Source organism: Choloepus didactylus, chromosome 1, assembly GCF_015220235.1.
Source record: "Choloepus didactylus isolate mChoDid1 chromosome 1, mChoDid1.pri, whole genome shotgun sequence".
In the NCBI taxonomy this organism is placed as follows: domain Eukaryota; kingdom Metazoa; phylum Chordata; class Mammalia; order Pilosa; family Megalonychidae; genus Choloepus; species Choloepus didactylus.
Window position 1 is genome coordinate 171,278,561 of NC_051307.1, and position 18,033 is coordinate 171,296,593.

Genomic DNA, 18,033 nt, shown 5'->3' on the forward strand with positions numbered 1-18,033 from the left:
AGAACACCAAACATAATTTATTAGCACAGAAAAGCAGCCATAACAAGGCACAGCAAGCAGAAACATACATTAGCAGTCAAGGGGTTAGTGCTGCATACAAATGTAGCTTTTCTTTTTTGTAGTGTTGATAAGAGCCATAAGAGATAAAATAATGTTCTGCAGCAGTAGGTAGGGAAACTAAAGAGCATGCACCAGTGATACAGAGCACATTAACAAAAAGATACAAGAATGGAGTCCACTACTTTAGTGCAAAATGTCTAAGACAGAACTGTAAATTCAGTTCAATTCTAAGAAGCAAACACTAGAATTCAATTTTTCTTCCAAAAAGAGCTCACTCAAGTAGCATTGCATACTATTCTAAGTGACAAAAAGTGCTACGTAAAGTTATTTACAGATACAATGGTTGTACGGTACCTTTAAATCTGGAGTTTAGTTTCAGATTTTCCATTAAAATTAACTGCACTGCAATTCTACAAATTATACTTCAGCAGTTCATCTACTAGAATTTGCAACAGTGATTTCCACCATCCAAATTATTAATTACACTTTAACAATCTCAACATCAGCAACCACTGTAGCTATCATCATCTGACTCATTTGGGCATCATCTCTCCTCATTTTCTTCATGGTTCACAAACTCATCATGGACATAGGAAAAGATCCAACTTTAATCAGTCAACTGTGAGACTGCACAAGTCAACTTTAAAAACAAATCACACGCAGGACTTTTTTGCAGGAGCTATTCCAAATTCCTTGTTTTAAGTTAAAAGCACTCATTAAAAAAATAATACTTGGGGCCTTTAAACAAATCTCTACTACTACCTTTTAAGCCTGAAATTTTAAGAACTACTATTTAGAAAACCTGGTTTATTGAACAGTACCTTTTGCAGAAGAGAAAAGGACATTGATTATAAACTATATCAACATTTAAGTGAATTGTATTGTGCCCTTGTGGCCAGAAAATTGCATTTCTTCTAAAAGGAAGGCAGTCTTTGTTTTTTGGATTTCCAAAGCTTGAGTTATAATAACTGCAAATATCACTACTTTTGGAAGAGTATAGAAAAATCTTAGAAAAAAATAATAATTTCAGTCACACTGTTGAAATACTCATCCAATATTAATAATTTGTTCTCAGTAAGAAATAGAATTCTTCATAGCAAATGCCCCAGAATTGCTTCACTCAGTTACCATAGCCATTAAAAACCAAACTTTTTACTAAATTGACGAAACATTTTTGTAGGCCTTACTGAACACCTGTAGCTCTATCCTTTGTTGTTTCAATAAGCACCAGGTTTATCTGAGTAAGTAATGGCAGATTGCACCTGACAGATACTAACACTAAGCCTACATGCTGTACTGAAAAACCTAACACTGATATGTATGCTTGCTATAGGTGTACTGTCTGATGCACGTAAAGCAGATCTACTTTACACCCTTTTGGGACAGGAGAGTTTACTTTGCCTTGACTGGTTCTCTTTCTAACCAGCAAACTGTAACTTTTTGTTTATAGTGATACTCTTTTAAAAAATCCTGTAACATTGATGGTAAAGGGAGCCCGTCAATTCTGTCATATGTAGTGCATCTGCAGATTACTGCATGGCAGATATATTGCAGGCTAAAAAGAAAAGTCCTATTTAGTGATATAGTAAGCAATGGTTCAAAAAACATTCAGGAACTAGGATCTTTGTAATGTTTCAAAAGTCCTGTTACAGTGGAGGAGTGAAATACACAAAACTAAAGTTGTGATTCCACTGTTCAATTTGGGCATGCAGGGATCTGTTGTAGCGACGGAAGTTCACAGAGAAGAGGTAGTCCTCTTGTGCAGAGTCTCTAAGCAAAAACGTTTTCTGCTTCATAATGTCCATCACTCCCCAGTAACAGGGGTTACCTGTAATCTGAAGCAAGTCGGGCACGAGGTAGTGTATGTAATCGATCTGTGTATGGACTTCCCAAGCTCTCTGTCTGCTAACATGGGCATGGCTGTCTCCAGATACCTGGTGTTGCTTCTGCTTACGTGACTGCAAACATAGGGTGGTTGTGTCCTCTTCTGAGTCACAATTAGCTTGTGGAATTGCAGAATTGTCCCCACTTATTTCAGTCATTCCAGGAGCTAATTTTGGTCCAAGTTTATATAATGGATTAACCTGTGCAGTAGCTTCAAATGTATTTATGCATTAGGAAGGAGATCAACCCTTTCTTCAATACTAAGCTGTCTTCTCTCTCTAAGTCTGTCTTCCTCTTCTGTAGAAACCAAAGATGGATCAAATGTATCAAAAAATGTTGAATGTGGGCTCACAGGAGCTGTATGCCATTTAATCAAATGCCATTTGGGGGCTAAATCTGAGCCAGCAGGAAAAGGTCATTTCTCAAGCATTAATTCAGAAAGATGTATTTTTCTTTTATTAAAAAAGAGGGGTTTTGACTGCTTGTTGTCAAGTTCTCATAGGAAACACAACCCAACAGTATCCTACAGCCTTTGTCTCAGAGACCGGCCTCCTGGGTTTCTGTTGGAGACGCTACCCATGTTGTGTACAGAGCTTACACTGCTGAGGAGCTGAGTCTCCTCTACAGATGTTCTCCTCTTTCACAGACAAACATCTGTTGAAGTTCACATCCACATCTTCACTACCGCTTCCTCCCTCAGGACTGAAGAGATTCTGACACCTGTATTTGAAGTTATTCCACTTTTTCCCTGCTTTATCCATTGATTATAATATCTCTGATTTGACTTTAGGTTAGCAAGAAAGGAGAGACAGGCAAGGGCTTCTTCTGGAAGGGACTCATTCAGGACATCTGCACCTTGGGACAGCAGGCTCATTGCTTGAATTCAAAACCTCCTTTTCACAAACCTCCTTTTCAGAAAAAGGAAAGGCTGCTGGCACCCAAAAGGCGGAGCTAGCTGGCTGCTCTCCTTGCCTCCTCCAGAGTATAAACACATATCAAGGGCCCCACTGTCTTGGGCCCAGCTGCATTGGCACCTCACGGACACCCTGTGATGCATCAGCTGTTTGGCTTAGCTTCATTCTGGTTCTCTGAGGCCTTAGTAAATCCATGGGTGCGGGCTCGCGGGGCAGCCTCCTCCAGGGGCACCTGCGGCCTGGCGGGACAGGCCTGGCCGGTGCAGTCACTGAGAGGGCGAATGCGCCTGCCGGCCCGCCGGCCCCGTCCCAGTCCCCTCCGACTGCAAGCACGGTCCGTTTCCTCCGCAGTGAGCCCAGGGACCCCAGCTCTGCAGGGTGCCCTCGCCAGGCCCCCACCCCCTTCCCCAGACGCCTTCCCTTCTTCGCCCTTTCCCCTCACCCCTCCCGCCATCTCCCCAGAGTTCTGGTTTTATGCTAGAAAAATTCGGATTTAAATCTTGCTTCAGGAATTTACTAGGCATGTGGTTTGGCCAAGATGACCTCAGTGTGTGACTTTGCATAAAATGATCCTAGTTGCCTGTAAAATCGATGTAGTACCTACCCTCACAGAATTTTGAGAATTAGAGAGGTACTCTATCAAGTATTCCTGATCCAAGCACTGATGCTGATGGGAATAAACAAAATTTTACAAATTAAAAAAAAAAAAAAAAAACTCGCGGTGACTTTCTAACATAGCATGTGGCACATAATATGTCCTTGTAGCCTCCTACGACTGATACTACCATTGCCACCATTATCACCAATGCCACCTCTGCTCCTGTTACTAATTAAAGCCAGACTCCAACTGGAGCCATTTACCCAAACTTACATCAGTGAGTTATATGGAATTTAAAAAGCAATTATTATTTAATTCTCATTGAAGAAGGGTTATTTCTGTATCAGTCATGATTTTTGATTGCAAACAAAACCAGAAAAGTAATTCAGTAGCAGGACAGGCACTCACAGAATTGAAAGAAGGATGAGGGAACAAGATTTGCACTTGCCTCAGTGCAAAAATACAGTTGCTGACATTTTGCAAGGATGACCTGGACACGCCTCTGCCCTTTAGCTGTTATGAGTGAGTTCTGACCTTCCCTTTACCTCTGATTCAGTCCTTAAGGGAAAATGCAATTGACCAGGCTTAAGTCATGTGCTCCTTTGTGGGCTCCCAGGGCAAGGGAAGATTCTTCCTTATATTTCCATGGTGAGAAGTAGAACCCTGGGTCTCACCATTACTATGTATAATGGAGAATCCCCCCTCCAAAGAGGATTTTAGGCAGTCAAGACAAAACAAAACAAACAAACATAAGCCAGATGTCTACAATAGCATCTTTACTCTTACACTGAAAAATAAAATCAGCAAAATCTACAAAACATTTATCAAAATACTTCTATGAATCATTCTTCACAGACATCATCATATCTCACTGAAATCTGGGAATGTGGTAATTTTTGATGCATTTTTCTCACTACACTACAGTCTATATTCCTTATGTAAGTGTTACAATGGAGTTCCACTTACCACACTGCACTTCAGCTAGACGGCCTCTTGGTCAATAGCTCCCTTTTGCAGTTAAAATGCTGCCTAATGTCCTTTCTCCATAGTGTCTCTGTTTCTAAGGCTCTGACATGCTGAAATTTAAAATAAATTATCTGCTTCAAAGGTTAGAGATGAGAGTATTTTGTAATAGAGAGAAGCTCTTTTATCTCAATCTTTTGGCTGGAGTATGTTTGTCCATAATAGATACTAAAAGTGTTTCTGTATAACTGGCTTAAAAGAAAAAAAAAAGTTCCAAGGATCTAGAATAGGAAGAAAGGATTAAGCCAGACATCATTTTCAAATTTTTGTTGGCAATTTTAATCCTAAATCTCCTGATCCTCGTTGGATAAAATACCATAGAAAAACTGGTTGATTTGAAGGGTTTTCAAATTATCAACTGCTTAGCATTTACAAGCATCAAGTAAGGAAAAAAATGACCAGATTTACGATAATTGCAGCTGATTATTTCAATAACTGTATCAAATTTCCCTCGAGAAGCACCAGGTTCTATATAAAGAATTATAAAAACTTTTCTAGGTAGCCCTTACCTGTAGATTCTCATCTTTGGGAAAACATGAAATAAAGAAAGTAAAAAAAAAGTCTAAAGTGAAAATTTCAACCATTAAAATGGACCCTAGGTAGGGACTTCTGAACTTAATTGTTTTTAAGCAGTGCCTTTTAAACTTTAATGTACACTGGAATTACCTGGGGATCTCATTTTAGTTCAGTAGATCTGGGGTACAGCATTAGATTCTGCATTTTTAAGAAGCTAATGCTAATGATGGCTGGTACTAGTTGCACACTTTGGGTAGTTAGATTTTAGTAAGTCTTGGAGCTAATGGTGAGTTTTAATTCTTCTAGTTATAAACAGCCCTGGCTATAATCCAGTCCTTCCTATCCCTTTTCACTTTCCTATCCTTTTTCATTCTTCATCATATCTGCAAATTTATTTGGGCATAACCCATTCCTAATGAAACAAGAAGGTCCACTGAGAAGGAATTAAACTCAATGTTGAAGCAACACAATACAGTACTTCAAGTTTAGTCATCAGAAAACAATTTATATTAGTTACTTCTGGGAAACTAAAATCAAATACTCCTAAGTATTTAAAAAGTTGCCGATTCTGTCCTATTTTGTTAAAGGCTTCTAGAAACCAGAAAACATTTCCATATTTAGGAACAAAAATCTTCTCTTTTGACATAAAGAATAAATAGTATATTTTTAAAACCCAGACTTCCTTCATATTTAACTTTGCTTATTGTAAAATAAGGAAATAAAGTACATAAGAATGCTTAATTATGAGGTCGAATTATCTCTATGTTCTGACCTACTGTTTTAAAATTATTTGGACATTTAAGCCACGCAAAAATTGGCTTTTAATTGCATGGTGTTCTCAGTCATTTGAAAGAGAACTTCTCTGTTTCAGGTAGCAGACTAGGAGTGGGGGTGATCTCAAGTTGCCAAGGTCTCTGACAGGAGAAAACACTTTTGGTGATTAAGCACTGAAGTTGCAGTATGCTCTGTACTGGAGTTTCCAAGTGTGTTCATGCTTCAGACCAGACCTTCTAAGCAGAATATGTTCTATTGTCATTTAAGTTTGAGAAATGCAGTGACTCTACCATCCCACGTGAGGATTGACAAGGAATATTAGCACAGTATAAGCTTAGAGAAATCCCAAAGAAACTGATTAAACTTTACTAAACCCAGTATTGTGTAAATTTGTTTTATCTCAGAATTCCTTTGTTTTTGCAATGCACATTATTATTATTATTCTGCTAAAATCCTATGAATCTAGATTTCTGAAAAGCATACCTTAAGAAAAGTTGCTGAACTCAAATTCAACATCATACTGGAAAGAATAATCATGTTTTTAATCTTTGTAAAATGTAGGATTCCACATGCATCATCTCTCAGTAACTCTCAGCAATTCTACAAAAATAAACTATGTCTATAAAATTGAGGTAATAAAAACAGCCCAAGTTGGAGAGTCAGTGGTGAACTTAAAAAGGTAATATATATGAAAGCAGTTTGCAAATTAAAAAGTGCTATGGAATCATGACTCACTGTGATTGTGTAATTGTTTATACACATATGTATGTATATATGTAAAATATATCTATCTCTATAGGTAGGTAGATTAGAGAGGGTGGGGGGGAGAGAGAGAGAGAAAGATGCACAAGTATGTGTATTTCTCCCCATGATACTGCTCTTGGCGTGTATAGAGAGCTCATGCCCCATACATGTATTTGACTGAATGAATGCAGGAATGAATGAATAGACCATAGATAAAGCTTCTGTGCTATACTGGTAGGTCACTCCATTGAGACTAAAAAAGGAAAAAGTTATAAAATCAGTCTCCCGTCTGTGTTTGGAATTAAATTACACTGCATCTGTAATTCCTTATAGTATCTTATCATTTATTCTATTATAGAACAACATTATCATTGCTCAATTGGTTAAAAGTGGACTGCCATGAAGGACAGGCAACAGATTTATGGAAACCAAATATTAAGATTCTGTTTGTTTTGGACAGTCTTTTTCTTTTGGTTATTTTGACTGTCCAAATACACAATATCCTCACACTTGAGCAGGGACTGTGTAGTTTTCCTTCTTTCAGAAGACCTTATAATACCTGACAGTCATCAATATAAGAACAAATGCTATTAAGTGTGGATGAGTATCACATATTAAACTGTTTAGATTTTCTGATTTATTAAACATTTTCTAAAGGTAAGATTATCTGCATTGACCCTACCTTTTTGAAAACACGTTTCTGACTTTTTATATAATAACCAACTTGCAATCCATAGTTTACTTTCTCCTTATGTCTTCTGACAATCTCATGTATAGCCCATTTTCCCCTTTTTTACCCTCTAAGAATGAATTATTACTTGTTTTTCACTGCATTAATTTAAATTGGTGGTAAATTTATGTATATATAATGATTTTTTCTATTTATGCTGTTACTAAACAACACACTTTAGCTATTATCCCAAACAAGGAAGACTACATTGCAACCTTACGAATCACTGGTCTGTTCATAATTTTCATGTGAGAAATATTTAGTAGAGCATCAGTAGGATATCAGAACTAAGGGTACTAACTAAATCTAAATCCCTGAACTGAGATGGAAAGTGTGAAATTTCTAAGTGCTTATAGGAAAAGCACATTTCTTTTATCCACTCACATTTATATTTTTAAATCAAAACAAATGACTTGGACAAACAAACTTTGATAATGAAAGTAAACACCAGAACCTCAGTGTTATATTCCTGAAGCTAATGTTGAACAGCTTATGCTTTATGACTGAGGTTAATTATTATTCTCTGGTATAGACGCTGGTTATTGCATAGTTTCCATTATCTGGACTTTGTTAATGTACCTTGTATATATTTTATTGAAATCTCTATCCTAACCTTCATATAATGTTTCCTATGCTATTTAAATATTTAGCGTTTAGAGGCCATATTTCTCCTTTAGTTTCCTGAGATTTATGTGATGATGCAGGGAATCAATTGTTCCAATGCAGGGAAAAATTGTTCAATTTTTTCCTATGTGATGGCATTGATAGAAGAGAAGGATAAGCAGTGATTCTGCTTTACAAGACCTTATTTTTTCCAGAGTGGCAAAAGAGGATTAGTCGTTTCCACTCTTCTTCATTCCCAGTCCTGTCCCTTTTGCTCTGTTTCCTCTCTCAGTAAATGGCCCAATTACCTTTCTCCTTTCTACCTGGAGATAAATTTCAGTTGACACAACTTAGAATTCTAAATGGATCTATAATCTCTCCAAAGAGCTTCGTCCTGCTGTCATGTTTGTCTGTCATCCTGGCTTAGTCTTCTGGCTGCTAAAACAAACATCATTCAGTGAGTTGGCTTTAAGAATGGAAATCTATTGGCTCACGGTTTTGAGACTAAGAGAAGTCCAAAATCAAGGCATCAGCAGGACAATGCTTTCACCTTACAGAGTGTGGCATTCTGGGGCTGGATGCCAGTGATCCTTGGCTTTTCTATCACATAGCAATGCACATGGCAGTGTGTTCTCTTTCTCTTCTGAGTTCCACTGACTTCCAGCCTTGTGTCTGCTCCCCATGGCTTCTCCTTCCATGTTCAATTTTCTTTGCTTTTAAGGACTTCAGCAAAATTATATTAAAGCCCATCCTCCTTCAGTTTGGGCACACCTTAACTAGTAACATCTTCAAAGTTCTTATTTACAAATAGGTCCACACCCACAGTACCAGGGGTTGGGACCTGAAATGCCTTTTGTGGGAACATGATTCAACCCCAATGCAGCCCTAGGATTCTCTTGGCTCTTAAACATTTTAGGTCTTCCCTGGGACCTAGGCTTTGAACAAGAGAGTGTCCATTGAGTGTGGTCTCGAAGGGGTCTGTTTTGAGGCCATCCATTCCTGACCTTCATTAGCCTCCTATGCTCCTCCTAAAGGAGTCGGTGTCTCTACTTCTGGCCTCTTCCTTTCTATCCTATTGAATTTTTCTGAGTTGTGTGGTTGTTAATGTCAGGATAGAAGTACATTTCTGGCTCAGGGAGTGCCAGCTGCTTCTGCTTTAAAATGAAGGCATATCTCAGACATGAAACACAATTTTCAGGTGACCCAGAGGAGGGAGAAAATCCAAAGAAGAGAAAAGGGATTTATTTCTGATAGTCAAGGGAAGTTTGTTTTAGCAGGTTTGAGGCATGGATCCAAACTTATTTCTTTTTTCTTAATGCCTAACCAGTTTACCAATATCATTTATTGAATAATTCATTTATTCCAGTAATTAAACCTGACATTTTGATCATAATTATTGAGTACTTTTGACTATTACTAGGCTTCATTTTTCTTTCATTGACAGTCTAATTTTATACCAATATTGCAGTTTTATTGCACTTTTAAAATTTTGGCATAGCAAGTGGTACTGTGCCATTCTAGCCCATTTAATCATTTAGATGAATATTTGAAAAAAATTAACTCCCCCCCAAAAATCCAAAGGAGATTTTAATTTGAGTTAATTTTAGAAATTAATTTGAGGAAATTAATACTTTTACATTAAGATATTTTTTGGCAGCTAAGATTATGGCATTTAATCTCCATTTATTAAAACTATTCTTTTATATATCTAATGTTGCACATATTTTAGTTTATTTCTAAGTATTATGTATTTTTGTGCTCATGTGAATGGATCTATTTTCCATTAATTTTTTCTGGTTATTATTAGTATAAGAAAATCTATTGGCTTTAAAATAACATTTTAGAGCAATATCAAATAATGTACATCTAATAATGTTTGATAAGTTTCATTAACTCCTTTGAATGCTTTAGGAAGGCAATCAAATAATTTACAAATACTAATAAATTTCTCTTTGACTTCTAATGTCTGCACTCTTTTTGATTACCAGTTTGAGAAGATCATTTTAATAAATATGTACCACAACTTCACGAAGAGATTTTACTAAAATAAATTTTATAAATAACTAACGGACATTATTATTGATGCTTGGTACTCTACAGAATCATTTAGATCTCTATGTTATGTTCCTCAAAGACAGACTTCATAAAAGAACATTATATAATAGAACAATTCAGCCCAGAACTTGGGGAACCTCTGTTCTAGCCATAGCATGGGCACTAATTAACTGTATGACCCAGGAAAGTCCACCAAGCCATATTTGCCCCAATTATCTCTTTTAAAATCAGAAGTTCAAGTGATTCTTACCAATTCTCAACCTTTCTTTGGTCGCAAGCCCTTTTGAAAAATGAATGGAAACAATAGACTGTCTCCATTTCTAAATTAATATATCCTCATACAAATATTTAGCATAAAATTATAGTTTGTATATCCCCTGATGTTCTCTCATGCACTTCGGGTAAATGAAACAAACAAAAGCATCCTTGGGCTAAATAATCTCTAAGGTTGGTTTCAACTTGAAGATTTGATTATGTTACATTTAAGAAAACTATCTTTCCACACCTGAATGTTAGGTGTGTTGAACAAATAATGCCTTAGTCTGTTGACATGTCTTTCAGATAAGTGAAAACTTGGGTAAACCCACTAGAAAAACGTTTTTTATCTTTATTTTATTTCCAGGTTTTGGATAATTGTAGTGTAATTGTATTTTTTACAGCAGTATATTTGCCATGAAACTCCTCTCATTTAATCCATTTCTTGCTTAACATTCGTAACCATTGGACGATTTTAGCCAAAGCCATGCACTTCCAATTTTATCATGCAAACAAACTCAGTAAACAATTTCATTTTTACATGCAACTTTTCAGGATTGTAATTATTTCTTAAATCGAGAGATCCTGCATTTTTTTTCAACTTTTTTACACAATGACTTTATACAATTGAGTTGACTCCAGTTGAGTTACTCTTTCATTAAAGCCAACCTTGACTCATAGAATCACAAGATGTTACCGAAAGGAGACATCCAATAGATAATGTCATCTTAACTTCTAATTTTACTTGATTGCTTCTCTTTGAGAAGGCCTCATGATATACTGGGAAGAATGGTGGACTGAGAGGATGAGACTGCTGTTTTAATCCTGGCTATGGTCCTCATATTTTCTCTCTGAAATAACATGGTCAAAACAATTGATCTCCAAGATCTTCCAAACATCAGCTTCTCTTATTTGTATGTGAACAAGAGGAAACGAAAGGCTGTTTTTAAAAATATATTTTCTCTACTCTAAAGTATTTCTGAATACAGAACTACATATTTCTATTTCCAAAATATGTGAAATGGACTTTATAATTTCTGGTCCTCCTTCCAAATAAGGAGTAGAATTGACCTGACATATGTCTTAATTTTTTTTTCTTTATTAGAGAAGTTGCGGGTTTATAGAACAATCATGCATAAAACACAGAATTCCATACACCACCTCATCACCAATAATTACATCAGTGCAGAACATCTGCCACAATTGATAGTAGCATATTTTTATAATTGCACCACCAACTACAGTCCATGGCTTAACTCACAGTTCACTATTTGTGTAGTGTATTTCCATGGACTTTTCCTTAATTTTTATTCTGTCACCATATATACAATCCAATGCCTCCCCTTTTATGACTTTTTATTTGTGTTCCTTTTCTCAAATCCAAACACAATACCTTCTAGTTTCCAGTACTGAAAAGTAAAGATAATGTTTATAAGATGGAATAGATAATCAAGTGTGATTTCAGTGGAAAAGAATCAAGGCATCATTATTTCTCTTAAATTGGTATCTCCCTTACTTTTCTTTGTCTATTTCCCTCCCTCACTAAATTTTAAAATATTAGATTTGGACAAGAGTTCATCTGAATAGTAGCCCTTGATGCAACTTTTCCCATCTTCCCACTGAATATAATACGAAGGCCAGGATAAAGACACAATCTTACATCTTCACCATCATTGAAAATTAAGATCAACGATCAACACTGGATCTATTATTATAAGAAACTAGAGGAATTTTCACTAAAAGCAGGTAAATAGGATTGAATGTTAAAATGTAATCAACAGACAACCCGAGTTTTTGAAAGACCCACACTCATGCAAACCCTGCATCCCACATTCACGCACTGCCTGCTCATTCAGAAAGCCAAGGTCTCCCAGGAAATTGAACATTTGTCTCCTACTGCTTATACATTGCTTCAGAGCAGTATGCTAGCTCCAGTAGGTCCAGTAGTTTTGTTTTGTTTTTAATTCCATCTAGTTAGAAACCATAATTCCATAAAACATGCATCCTGACAGGAAACCTCAAGGCAGGGTAAGGATTGAGGATGGTAGAACATTATAATCGTCTTTGCCATGTAAGCTTAGCCATGAGGATAGAGAAAGAGACAATTGTTGACTGCCTGTTGGATGCTGAGATTATATAAAGTGGGCAAATGAACCAAAAGAGAGTGAGTGAGAGCCAGGACCTTCCACAGCCTCTTGCATCCTTGAACACTATGTCATAGACATTTTCTCATTCTAAAGTGGACTTACATATAAGTTTTTAAAAGAACATTTAGCCTATGAAAGAAAAACAAGAGCACCAAACTCAAATCTCAAGGGAATAATGTTTTCCTGAATATGATTTCCTGTGGAAGCAGAAGAAATTTTAGAAAACTGATTTCCATGATTTTAAAAAATAAAAAGCCTAATTTCATAAGGAGAGAGCAAAAGATGAATGTTATAAGAAAAAATTGAGGGAAATTAAAAATTCATTACAAAACTAAAATCCACATTGGCGTCAGTAAAAAACTAAACTGACACCGTAGAAAATAACATCATGATGTAGAGCAACACTGACTTTGTATATCTTTTAAATCAAACTGACATACCCAAGGGGTTATAGGAAGAAAGTATTCAAACATCTCTTTATACTGAACTTTTGCCCTGATATTTAAAAATGTCTATTTTTGTGTATGTCTTAATATATATTGCATATATATAATATATAAATTATGTGTCTATATTAGATATGAACTCAAAAATTTTATTTATAATTTTACTTAATCCTCTCACTGAAGATATAAATTTGGAGGCACTATCCCACCTCTTTCAGATAAAGCAACTGAGACTTAAGGAGTTCAAATATGTCGCCTAAAATTACATAGTGAGTGTGGAGCTGTGAGTTGAATCCAGTCATATATTACGCCAAAAAACAACTGCTTTTGTCTGCTATACCATACTTGAAATACTCTTTCAGAATCAAGATAAGAAAAAAAATTAACCAATAAGGCAATATAAAGGTAAGGAAAATGGAGAAGAGATTCAATGTAAGGATTGTAGGTGTTACTGAAGAAAACAAGAACTGAAACAAAAGCTATAATAAGTTATGGTTTTAACAACTTCTTTCAAAAGTTCAAAAATACCTGTTTGTAAAGTATAAATCATTCTTAATAAAAATCTGTACATATGTTTTTTCAATATAAGTATAGATATAAACAGTTTTAAAAGGTCATTTATAATATTTATGAATTAAATAGACAATATTTCCAAATATTTGAAAGTGAGCAGCCGAGAATAGGAGAAACTTTAAAGTGAACACAATTTTCCAATTAGAGAAGGAGGCAAGAAAAGAGGTGCTAAAATGAGAGACTTTTGACATTAAGTCAAAATTCATAGATTACCTGGGATGTGGGGAAAATAAAAATCATCAACATGTAGATTTAAAATAGCACACATACCGTGTAAGTCACAGAAACCATGGACCACATGAAAAAAAAAAAAAACCAGGCAAAAGGCCAGCTCATGATATTTCAAGTAACGAACTAAAGATACTACTTTCTAAATAGTTTATGATGCCTATTTGTGACCAAAGAAAAGGAAATACACACGTACACAAACACACTTGAAAGGACTAGAAATAAGTTCAATGAGTAGTGGAATTACTTGTAAAGTTTATTATCTTTTTTACCATCTTTTACATTTTGCAGTATGTATAGATTTTATAGAGAGAAATATTATAATTGTTTATGTTTGGGGGAAATTTGAAAAATAATAGACAAATATAATATAGCTGGGATTTCTATCTTCTTTTCAAGCTTTTTACTTTCTCACAGAGCATTTTCTTTTTAGATTTATCCATGATAATACACAGTAAATCTTATTTACTTATTTTTAGCTGCTTAATAAAATTAGTATGTACAATAAAGAAAATTTACTTATCCTTTTGATTTATTTATCAATTCCCCTACTGAGGGACAATTAGTTGCTTTACACTTCTCACTATTCTAAATAGTTAGCAATGAGCAATCAAACATAAGTTCCTTGTGCAAATGTGCAAGAATTATTTGGATATGATACCTACAAATGTACTTGCTCAAAGGGTCTGCCCATCTGCAAAGTTCATATATATTGCCAAATTCCTCTCTGACACAGTCATACCAATTTATAAGTTGGAGGCGTTATATGCGTTCTTTTCCCAGATGTTCACCAACAATTGTTATCAATTTTTTAAACTTGTACAAACCTGAAGGGTATGCAATACTATCTAATTCTTCTTTTAATTTCCATTTTCCTGATTAAGTAAGGGAGAAAATGTTTTTATTTGTTTTTTGGCCAGTCCAGTTTACTCTTTTTTGAATGAGGCACTTAGGACATTAATTTGCAGGTAATCTTCTTTTCTAAATAATTTGTTTAGAAATGCTATATATTTTTAATTGCTGAAGACTTTAAAAATTATTGTTCAAATTATGTGGAATTTTGGGGTTAACTCTTTGCTGTTGATTTCTAATTACATTCATTGATCGCCACACAATTTTTTTTGTTCAGGGTTTAAAAATCGCCATTATATAACGCTTCTGAATTTGATTATATAAATACTATAGATACTTACTATTTTTCTATCAAATATAGAGAAAAATTCTAATTGGCGCTTTCTCGAATCAACCAACTTGATTTTCCATAGCGTTTGGTTTAGTTTTTTATATCATTATCATTCCATATTTTATGTCCATTAAATCAAGCTTCTGAATTGAATTTTGATTTTAAACATACTGTCTTACTGTATTTCCTCAATTTATGTTAATCCAAGTTAATTTTCTGCTAATCTTCTTTCAGCTAACTCTTGCAAATGGGAATTGTTTCCTCATGCATTTTGTAATTTTGAAAAATAAATTGTGAATTCATCTTCAATAGGATTTCTTTCTGTATAAATCCTGTGCAGACTGGATTGTGAGAATATCCTCCAGAGAATTTTGATGATGGTTGTTTGTGTGTTCGCTTCTACCTGGGACACCAGGAATATCACTTGCCCTAGGATCAAAACTTAAAGGTTCCTAGTTGCAAATTTCCTCACGGACAGTACCCATTCAGAGATCAATGCATGTAAGGCACAAGCCTGAATTTTTAAACTTGATTGCAGGAGACTACTTTTTTTTTTTTTTTTTTAACTCAAGGTTCCTTGCTATTCCCCATATATTGGTGGGTGAATTATTTCAAACCTTCTCCCTTCCTATTCCACCCTTTGAGTGTCCCAGTTTTATCCAGGTGTCAGTCCCAGCATTTGCTGGATTTAGGTGTTATCTCCTGTCCCTGCATGGCATGAAAATCCAAACCTACAGACACTGTTATTTCTGATTAGTTGCCCATTCACAAATACAGTGTCAGCTAACAAACTTGTTACTCCTCAATTTTGCATATGAAGATTTCATTTCCTCTTTTGAAAGAATATCTATATATCTCTATCCATTTCTATATTTCCATATCTATCTATATCTCATACATGTATTTCCAGTATTTTCAGATGTGTATATCAGAAGGCTTTGCTTTTTGGCTAAGTTCATGATCTTGCCTGAACCACAGTATCAATTTCTGCCTAAAATAATGTAGCCTAAATTCCAGTATGATTTTGTTGTATACTCTGTGTGAAATATAAGAATGGCTTTTATCTATCCCCCCTCCACCCCAAAAAGGGACCAGTTGAATAAGGGTTAATTACTTCAGACCTTATTCCCACTTGGAGCACCTTTATGGAAGGAAATCATTTAAACTTAAGGCCTCAAATCTCTAATCCTTCAAACAGAAATGTTCAGTTACCAGGAAAATAAATAGTGTTGCTGTCTTGAGAAAAGATCATCAAATATGCTTAATTTACAAAAATTTCTTTCTAGCTACGATATTAATCATAGAAACCCTTTTGGGATAGGTGACAGTTTAATATACTGAAGGTTATTTTCCTAAAAGACTGTAGGTATAGAGAAAATAGAAGATAAAAAGAATGATGTCTGAGGTATTGTTATATTTAAACTCTATAAAAATTTCAGTATTTACTATAAAATAAATATTTGTTGAGTCCCTAACAGAGACATAGTGCTGCAAGCTGCAAGCAATACAAAGAAGTCTAAAGTACAGCTTGCCTTCTAGAAGTACTTCCTTGTTAGAAAGGCAGAGTTGGGCATAAAAGTACACAAAAAGTGTGTGTGTGTGTATGGGGGGCAGGTTATTAGTTTGGTTTATGTTTATACAGGTAAAAACTTCCAGAAAGAAGCAGAAGGAATTCTGGCTGAATTACTGGGAAGATTGCACTTGGGCTGGGGCTCAAAAGATGAGTATTATTTTGAAAGAGGATTTGTAGGAGAATATTTTAGGTGAGGGACTCACTGTGAATAAATGCATGGAAGTATAAAATGTCACAATAAATTTGCAGATGAAGATCAGTGAATGGATTGGTTTGTTTGGAGCACAGAATTCATGGACATCTGAGGTCACAGAATCAAAAACTTACAGTAGAAAGGGACATAAGATACATGGGTGAAACAGGCCAGATATTAAACAAATGTTAATGATATTAAGTTCTGTGAAGTGGAGAGTGCTAGTCCAGTCTGAGAACCCGCCATGGACCTAACTCTGGCAGCAATGTACGAACACTGTAGTCATATCTGAGTTTGCCAAAGAATTTGGGCATCAGTGTGGGTTTTTTTTTTTTTTAATATAAATTTCTGATATTTAAACATTGGCAAATAATTCAAAACTTGAAAAGCACAGTTTGAGGCCCAAACATCTGTAAGCCTGATGATTTCCATAGGTCACTAATTTGCCAACTCAGACACAGAGTGAGTGAAAAGAAGGATAAGAACAAAATGATGGATTGAAGGCCTGGATAGAATGTACGGAGACCAGAGAAGTTATCACCAGGTTAAGATAGCATTTTTGGGAATTTTAATCCAAATTCAAGAAGGAGAAACACCAAAAATACTTCTCTCCACTATATTTGCCAAATTGTTTAGCCCAGATGAACATTCTCATGAAAAGGAGCACACATGCTATTTTTAGGTAATTGGTCTCACACTGTATACTTGCACTAATGAGACAAAGTTTTCCTCTGTATGTTGCCCTAATTGTGTGAATATTTTTATAAAGTGGTTTGGAATTTCTAAAGAATTTCCTCTGGAATATTTTTCTCATTTGATATTTTAACAAACATGAACATAAAATAACTCATAAACACATGATAGGAAATAAAAGATAATTAAACATTTTATCTAAACTAATTAGACATCTGGTATAAAAATTTCAATACCTCTTCTCTCCTCTCTTGTCATGTGTATATATGTGGGTGTTTGCTTTGTATTTAGAATTAGTCCAACCAGCCACAGACAGAAGAAATAATTAAAATGTGTTTTATAGTCTATGACCGAACAGAGGCTACTGCCAAAATTTCCTTGCTGGCATATCCTTTACTTGAACATAAGAGTTCTTTTTTTTTTTTTTTTAAATTGAGATTAGTCAGTTAAAGTCAGAGACAGAAGTCAATTTTACTTCTTCAAAAATTCAGAACCCCATTCAAGTTAGATAAATATTTACAAAGGACCTCTCTTGATAAAAACTGGTAGATTTGATTCCTACCATATTTCCCATGCCCCTGTCTTCTACCCCAAATTTAAGTAGTCTGGCAGAAATTGAATACCAGAATATCCATTCAATTGAAATATTAAAGACAGAAATAAAAGTTGAACTATATCAAGCTTCATGTAGCTTGCAAAATCTATATTTATTTTCTATTAGAAAATTATTTAAAATTAACCTTTGACTTTGCAACTCCTTGTGAAATTATGTTTGATTTCATAGAGTAAGGTAATATATGAATATTACTATGATTCAAACAACAGGTTTTAAGAATGTGAG

General features: G+C 35.1%; 1 protein-coding gene and 1 pseudogene across 1 annotated transcript in view; one reads left to right on the top strand and one right to left on the bottom strand.

Annotated features, from left to right (window-relative positions):
- Positions 1-18,033, top strand: part of KCNH8 (potassium voltage-gated channel subfamily H member 8) — a 449,367-nt gene that overhangs the window by 318,164 nt on the left and 113,170 nt on the right. The gene's annotated exons all lie outside the window — the stretch shown is intronic.
- LOC119510065 lies at positions 1,453-2,818 on the bottom strand (annotated as a pseudogene).